Consider the following 8,520-nt stretch of genomic DNA (forward strand, 5'->3'; position numbering starts at 1 on the left):
TTCCTCGGACTAAACCACTTAGAGTCTTGAGAAAAACCATCGTGTCTCAGATCTGGTGAAACTGAACAGCTACAGTAGCCTCTCCAAAGCTAGAGGAGCAAACCTGAGACACTGATCACATCTCGGCTGATCGGCTACATTTGATGTGATTTCATTTAACTGAGCTCTGAGTTTGGGTTTGTCAGTGAACAGCAGACAAAGAAGTTACAGGTGCTAGAAATGAGTCTTCCTTCAATTCATTGACCTTTGACCTGTGTCCAGTTCTGCACTTCTATTTTGTAGCTACACTTACTGACCACCTTTTTAGCGACACAATTTTTGCAGTTACATAAAATTGTCTTTCTTATTAGTGTTCTTTTTAATTTTGCTTGTTCTATTTGTATATATTTGTTGAATAAACGGTGCAGCAGAAACTTCGGCAGCAATTCCTGTTCATCTCTGATTCGTCCTGTTTGGTGTTTGTTGTTGCAACGTCTTGTCTTTCTCTGTTTCAGCCTTCGTTTTCTTGTTCCATGTGCTTTTGTTCATGTAAGCAATGTGCTTTTGTTGTTGTTCTGGTCTTTCTCTCCCCCCCTGGTCCTGCCTTCTTGTCATCTGTCTTACCTGTCTGTTGTCTGTAGCCCCGTTCCCAGTTTACCTCATATCTCTCTGTCTTTAGTTTTCTTTCTGTGTTTTGTTTTGTATTTTCTTGTATTAAGTATTTTGTCATTAGTGTTCCTTATTTATTAAGTCACTTTCGTAGCTTCATTTTCTTCAGCATTTTCAATAAATCAGAGGACTTGCACGTGCACCCTGCCCGTACAGCTCTCACAGCGTTACACTTTCTTTACTGTCCTGAAATGAATGAGTAGTTCAGCTTTTGTAGCTTTATAATAAAATAAAGCTTCAGCATTGTGTAGTTAAATGAACTGACTCTTTTCACAGTCCAGGTCTCAATCCTGTTACTGCTCACTGAAATAAGGCAGCACACTGAATTTATTCAAATGTGCACATTACTTATACACAAATATTACATCAACGCAGTTATAACCAAAATAAGAAAACTGTGGAGATGTTCAGCGTTTTATTCTTGAAATTCTGTAATAGAATCAAGTTTTTTCAGTGCTGCACTTTTTCAGTGCTGGGATTAATTGTGAGTAATTTCTCAACCACTAGATGGCGACCCAGTACAACATTCTTCAGCCCTGTAGCCCTGTTCTCCTTTCAGATAGACAGACAGATCAAGGTTAAAATTTTGGAATCACTGTGAGCATCAAAAAATTAATCTGGTTTCAATAAAATGATTGTAGTCTGTTTGTCTTGAACAACTTCAGCTTTCAGATGAGTGTGAAGCTGTAAATTAAAATGTAGAAATGTTAGAATGATCAAATTAATATCTGGACTGAAGTTCTAACAAAATACAAGTCAAAATTACACTGTATCATTTATTAACTTCATGTTCTGTTCTTTTACTTCATAGCAAATAAATCACAGATATGACACAAAACTATTTTAGTTTAATAGCTGAAAAGTCTGGCTTTGTGACACACCTTAAAATAAATTAAACAAATTTAATTAATGGCATCTTTTTTCCAGACTAAGTAGAAGAAAAATGATGTAATCATTCGATGTTGTCATCAATAAAAAATTAGTACTTCGTGGCTTCAACAATAATGAGAAACACTATTCTACACCCAGCTGGTCCAGCTTTCTCCAGTAACAGCTGACAGATCAGCTTTGAAGGATGGAGCCGTAACATGGACCAATTTTTAAATTTCCACCATCAATTTTCGATCAGACTGAGATCTGGACTGCTTGCTGGCCGTGTCAGAGCTGATGTGCCTTAACACCTTTAAAACCCAGTATCAGAACTGAGTGGGGAAATCTGACTGTTTTCCTCAGGCAGTCGTCTTCATATGTTTTTATTAGAACCACCCCAGACAAAAGTTCCAGTAATCATCATCTCAGCCAACACAGATTTATGATTGATCACTGAATCATTTGCTCTCCATAACAGCTTCTCTTCAGCCAGAACAGACTTGTTTTCCTCTGTTTAGGTCTGAGTGCTGGTGTTCATTTGGCTTCTCTGCATGTAAATCCATTTCTTACAGCTCTGTCACAAACACTGACTGCTGGTTTTCACTGTTTTGTTGAGCAGTTTCTATTTTCACGGCATACTTTACTCATTGTTTCCTGACGGCGTCTTCCTTGGCCTGTTTTTCCTAAGTAATTTTGGGCTGTTTCTTTTGGTCCATTCTTCATGAAATTTACACACAATGTGGTGATTGCTTCATTGTTACCAGGGCTTATACAGGAATTAATCTCAGCAGTTTTTAAAAGCATCTACATATGAATATCTCCCTGTGGCAGGGATTTCCTCGGGTCACTGACTCTGGAATGAGAAGCATGTGAAGGGAGCTCTGCTAGATGTTGGATAAGATTGTTGTGCTTGGCCGGTTCTGTGAGGTTTCTGATCCAAATATCCGAAGCCAGGGACACACTGTGCACTGGACGAACCTCGTAAGACTGCTTTCTTCGTCCCTCTATCTCTGCAGGTGTTTAAATGGACAGCACTGGCTTTAAAAAACAAAAACATGAGCAGAGCTAAACTGCTGTAGAATTAATGGGTGGAGCTAAACTGCTGTAGAATTAATGGGTGGAGCTAAACTGCTGTAGAATTAACTGTACGCCAGCAAAGTGAAACAACAAGAGAGAGGTTTCCGTTAAAGTGGCCAAGAATTGTAAATGACCCAACTTAAACCAGTTCACCTCCAGTACCGTTTTAGAGGGTTCAATGACCCTATCTGCTCCAGGTCACTGATTGCAGGACACTCTCTTTGTGTTATTGTGTCCTTGTCAGGCCAAAAGTAAACAAGGCTAGTTTTCATTGACCTTGAATGGGACGTGAGGCCCACCCCAACCAGGCCCCCTAGAAACTTTACTGGGTCCCTCATATGGACACTGACTCAACCTTACAGCCATGAAGAGGTCTGATTTCTCACCAGTATCAACACTGACATGTCTGACACAGACAAGGCCAACTTACTGTTCTTCATGTTCTTCTTAATATTGTTCTCTGTTAAAAATGATTTTTTCCCTGTGCAGGTTTCGAGCTAGAACCACCAAACTTTGCACAGTGCCTTTACTCAAACAGTGTGTGTTTGTGCTTTTTGAACTAAGTATGATTTTCATGCAGTGTTTCTGCAAAGGAACTGACATCAATAAAGAGAGGAACGCACAACATCCAGACACTGAATCATTCTCCTTATGTATATCTCTTATTCCACCTCAGTCAACATACGGTATGTGGTCAAAGGTTTGTGCACCCCTCTTATCACCATGAAACAAGTACTCTAGCAATACCATGGCTACTACCTGGGACCCCTAACAGTTTAGCTCCAACAACTACAGTTTATATCACAACACTTAGAATGAGTTATTTAATCAGCTAAATTACATGCATACTGATCACCGGCCTACTCAACTACACAGACAGACAGACAGACAGATAGATAGACAGATACTAAACAGATATACTGTGAAAATTTCAAACCAAAATCAACTCTTAGACAACTATTTTTTGACCCTTGGTGAAATATAAATGTTTAAATATTTTCTTGGCTTGTTTTAATAAAGTGGCCAGTGAGTAGAAGCTCAGAGTGTAACAGAAAGTCCAAATGCCTGCAGATCTGAATACAGGGTTGATGCTCTAAAGCTCAGCAGACATACAGAGAACATACACTATCTGTCACAAATTCCAAATTAGTACCCTTCATTTCAGACTGATTTCAGTGTCACTGATTTTCAGTGTTACTGAGCTCTGCTAAAGCCTGAGTAGACTGATAAATCAATGTGATCAGTTATTAATCTCAGCGTTACTGAGCTCTGCTAAAGCCTGAGTAGACTGATAAATCAATGTGATCGGTTATTAATCTCAGCGTTACTGAGCTCTGCTAAAGCCTGAGTAGACTGATAAATCAATATGATCGGTTATTAATCTCAATGTTACTGAGCTCTGCTAAAGCCTGAGTAGACTGATAAATCAACGTGATCAGTTATTAATCTCAGCGTTACTGAGCTCTGCTAAGGCCTGAGTAGACTGATAAATCAACGTGATCAGTTATTAATCTCAGCGTTACTGAGCTCTGCTAAAGCCTGAGTAGACTGATAAATCAATGTGATCAGTTATTAATCTCAGCGTTACTGAGCTCTGATAAAGCCTGAGTAGACTGATAAATCAATGTGATCAGTTATTAATCTCAGCGTTACTGAGCTCTGATAAAGCCTGAGTAGACTGATAAATCAATGTGATCGGTTATTAATCTCAGCGTTACTGAGCTCTGCTAAGGCCTGAGTAGACTGATAAATCAATGTGATCAGTTATTAATCTCAGCGTTACTGAGCTCTGCTAAAGCCTGAGTAGACTGATAAATCAATGTGATCAGTTATTAATCTCAGCGTTACTGAGCTCTGATAAAGCCTGAGTAGACTGATAAATCAATGTGATCAGTTATTAATCTCAGCGTTACTGAGCTCTGATAAAGCCTGAGTAGACTGATAAATCAATGTGATCGGTTATTAATCTCAGCGTTACTGAGCTCTGCTAAAGCCTGAGTAGACTGATAAATCAATGTGATCAGTTATTAATCTCAGCGTTACTGAGCTCTGCTAAAGCCTGAGTAGACTGATAAATCAATGTGATAGTCAGTTATTGTCTGTTATTATAACATTGTGTTGTTCTGAACTTGTGCAGGAGTTTTGTGGCACTTTACATACAAGCTTTTAACCAGACACTACAAAGCTACCCACTGTATAGTCACATTAGCAAGGATTTTGTTATCGCGATATGGCAAACTGTTAGGTTTGCCATAATGAGATGGCGGTGGGATTATGGGAGCAGCAGTGGGATTACGGGAGAAGTAAATAAAGTTACAAAATTTTTAACATTATTTTGACTCTCATCACCTGCTTCAGTCGACTGCTGCTCCCATAATCCTATTGCTGCTTCCAAAATTCCACTGTTGCTCTCAAAATCCCACTGCTTCTCCTAAAATCCAACTGCTTCTCCCATAATCCCAGTGCTGCTCCTATAACACCAGTGTTGCTCCCATAATCCCAGTGCTGCTCCCAAAATCCCACTGCTGCTCTCACAATCCCACTGCTGCTCCCAAAATCCCACTGCTGCTCTCACAATCCCACTGCTGCTCCCACAATTCCACTGCTGCTCCCAAAACCGAACTGCTTCTCCCATAATCCCACTGCTGTTCCCATAACCCCAGTGCTGCTCCCATAATCCCACTGTTTCTCCCATAATCACAAATCATTAAATAACCTCCTCCTCGTAAAGTCTTAAAAAAGGTGCCTAAAACCCACTTCAGTTCCCTTACAAACCTTTCAGTGAAAGGTTCTTTAAAATGATTTATGTAAATGAGATGTGAATATGATGAACATTTCTAAATTTAAAGAACCTCACATAACATAAACGGTCTAGGAAGAACCCTTAAATTTATATAGAATCTTTACATTGTTTAACATTTTAATTTTTTGTAAAGGTTCTTCACACTCACACATTTCTTTTCCAAATGTGGTTCTTTAGGTTGCCCAGAGTACACTCAGATGAAGGTGCCTAAAAGGGTTCTTTGTGACTGCTGCGATAGAAGAACCCCTTTTTTTCCATACAGTTGTGTGGATTAATTTTTTAGTTTTTTTAAAGAACCTTCTATTGAAAGGCAACATTTTTCTTTTATGGCTTTACTTTAAAGAGCGCTTTTTGGTTCTGCAGGTACAGAACGGAACTCTTACAACCAAAGGAACCATCCAAACATACCTGCTTCCAGACCAAATCAAGTGAGGCAGTGACGTAGAGCAGCACCTACCTCCCCATCTGGACAGCTCATCCGTGTATCAGTGGTGGATAATTTCTCCTGCAGAAGGTCCAGCGATGGCTCTCCAACCTGTAACCTACAGCCGTGAGTCTGAAACAGGATGGAGGGAAAAGGACAATGGCTCATTTAGCTTCAAAACCCCTCACCACCAAGTACAGGCGGTGACACTCAGGAACCAAACCTCCACCAATGGTCCTATTGTTCCTGCTGCAGCGCTGCGATTCCCCTCAGAGAAGGAGCTGCATTTGTTTGCTGCATCAATCGTGACTTTTGTTTTGCAGCCTGTTTCGGTCATGCTTCTTACTGTCTCTGTTACATCCTCTAAACCAGCGCAGAAACGACAGAGCTGGCAACCACGGCACTGAGAGTTCAGTGTAACTGAGAGTCCAGCGTGATCGTTTAGATCGAGGTCTGTGATTACAGTGAGCTCAGCTTCACAACATTACTCACTGTAACCTCAAAACTCATGACATTCAGCATTTACACACACTTCAGCTCTCACTTACACTGTGAACTGAGAGACACACTGATAGACAGACAGACAGATAGATAGACAGACAGATAGATAGACAGACAGACAGAAAGACAGATAGACAAACAGAAAGATAGGTAGATAGATAGACAGATAGATTGATAGATAGACACAGAGAGATAGATAGATAGACAGACAGATAGATAGATAGACAGACAGACAGAAAGACAGATAGACAGACAGAAAGATAGGTAGATAGATAGACAGATAGATTGATAGATAGACAGACAGACAGAAAGACAGATAGACAGACAGAAAGATAGGTAGATAGATAGACAGATAGATTGATAGATAGACACAGAGAGATAGATAGATAGACAGACAGATAGATAGATAGACAGACAGACAGAAAGACAGATAGACAAACAGAAAGATAGGTAGATAGATAGACAGATAGACAGGCAGATGATAGATAGATAGATAGATAGACAGACAGAGAGATAGATAAATAGATAGACAGATGATAGATAGATGGACAGAGAGACAGAGAGATAGATAGATAGACAGACAGACAGATAGATAGATAGACAGGCAGATGATAGATAAATAGATAGATAGATAGACAGACAGACAGACAGATAAATAGATAGACAGATGATAGATAGATACATACATATATAGATAGATAGATAGATAGATAGATATGTAGATATTTAGATAGATAGATTGATTGATTGATAGACAGACATATGACAGATAACCTGTAATTGTGGGATTCTGTAAATACTGAGGTGCTCCTCCTGAGATGGCTACATTTCTTAAATGGTTAAACGAATGTTTTCTTAGAATCCATGTTGACATACAAGTTACAAGGCCTAATTAACCCAGTTAACTATGAGGGTTTAATAGTGGTTTGATACGTCTTCCTGTGTTATTACTGTTATTCTTTTTCAGAATCATAAACCTGTACTATGATCAGCACGTTTGAACACCTGGTCTAATGACATGGTTTGTAATTGAACAGGCTGCTCCTTTAACTCAGTCTGCGATCAATACGCACTCAGCTCACACAGTTCAGAAGAGAGCTGGAGGTCCTTCGTCTTCAACATGATCCTGTCAAAACGACCCACGTCATTAGTGGGCTAAGGCGAGCCCCCCGGAGTCTTCCTCACGTCGCGGGTCATGTGGGCTGGCAGTGAGAGAGCGAGCCGGATCAGAGAGAGATGGGCGCTCGGCCGCAGCCCCGGAGGAGCGCAGCGAGCCGGGTTAGCTCAGCTCACTCCAGCTCCAGGCTTCACCGCCGTAGAGCCCTCAGCAGTGAGAGTCACCATTAACCAACATCTCCTTGTCATAAGAGCTGCTTCAGACACGCTGGAGCTCCAACAGTCAGCCTGCACTTCTGAGCAGGTTTCATGTTAAAGTGAGAGCAACCGTCATTTTCAACAACTCCAGTTCTTTCTTTCACAGTCCCCCAACGTTCTAGCTATTTGGTAGCACCAAATTGTCTTCTATCAGTACAAGCTTTACATTTACACAACAGCAGAACCCTTTTTGGTGCTATACAGAACCATATGCAACACGTTCTCCAGAACCATTTCACCAGTCCGAACCATTTAGGAATGAAATCAATCGGAATAACCATTCCACCATGCAAAGAACCACTCAAGCATGCAAATGGTTCTTTGAGTGTTCATGATTCTGTATAGAATCACTGGCTATACTAAAGAACCCTTGAAGAATCTCTTTTAAGAGTGTAGATCATTTCCCAGCCACAAGGTGTCATCCATGTGAAACATTCTTCAGTCCTGTTCTTATTTGAGATCGATTTATCCTGGAAAAGGATGGATAGAAACACCTGTGGATGTTTTCAGATCCGAAGCAGCTTGATTTTCTCCTCTCTCTCAGAGATGAAAGAAGTGAATAAGATGTGCCCAATGACCATTTTGACTGGAAATTAAGTAAATGCATGTAAATGCATGGCAGGTGATCCCACTCACCCACTACACAGCTTCTTCAGCCTGCTGCCATCAGGGAGGAGACTGAGGAGTCTCCGGGCCAGGAACAGCAGACTGGGGGACAGCTTCATCCACCAAGCTGTCAGGATGCTGAACTCTCTCCTTACTTTGCCCCCCCCACCTTCTGCCCCACGCACACACAGAGTTTGGACCCAAACACAGGTTCCTG

General features: G+C 40.7%; 1 protein-coding gene across 1 annotated transcript in view; it reads right to left on the reverse strand.

Annotated features, from left to right (window-relative positions):
* The window catches only part of gjc2 (gap junction protein gamma 2), a 39,427-nt gene extending 31,943 nt beyond the window's left edge, over positions 1 to 7,484 (reverse strand). The window contains exons 1-2 of the mRNA XM_036597273.1: positions 7,397 to 7,484; positions 5,856 to 5,954 (exon numbers count right to left, since the gene is read on the reverse strand). The gene's annotated coding sequence lies outside the window, so the exon portion shown is untranslated. The remainder of the gene's footprint in view (positions 1 to 5,855; positions 5,955 to 7,396) is intronic.
* Between the last annotated feature and the right edge of the window lie 1,036 nt (positions 7,485 to 8,520).

Source organism: Colossoma macropomum, unplaced genomic scaffold, assembly GCF_904425465.1.
Source record: "Colossoma macropomum unplaced genomic scaffold, Colossoma_macropomum, whole genome shotgun sequence".
NCBI lineage: Eukaryota > Metazoa > Chordata > Actinopteri > Characiformes > Serrasalmidae > Colossoma > Colossoma macropomum.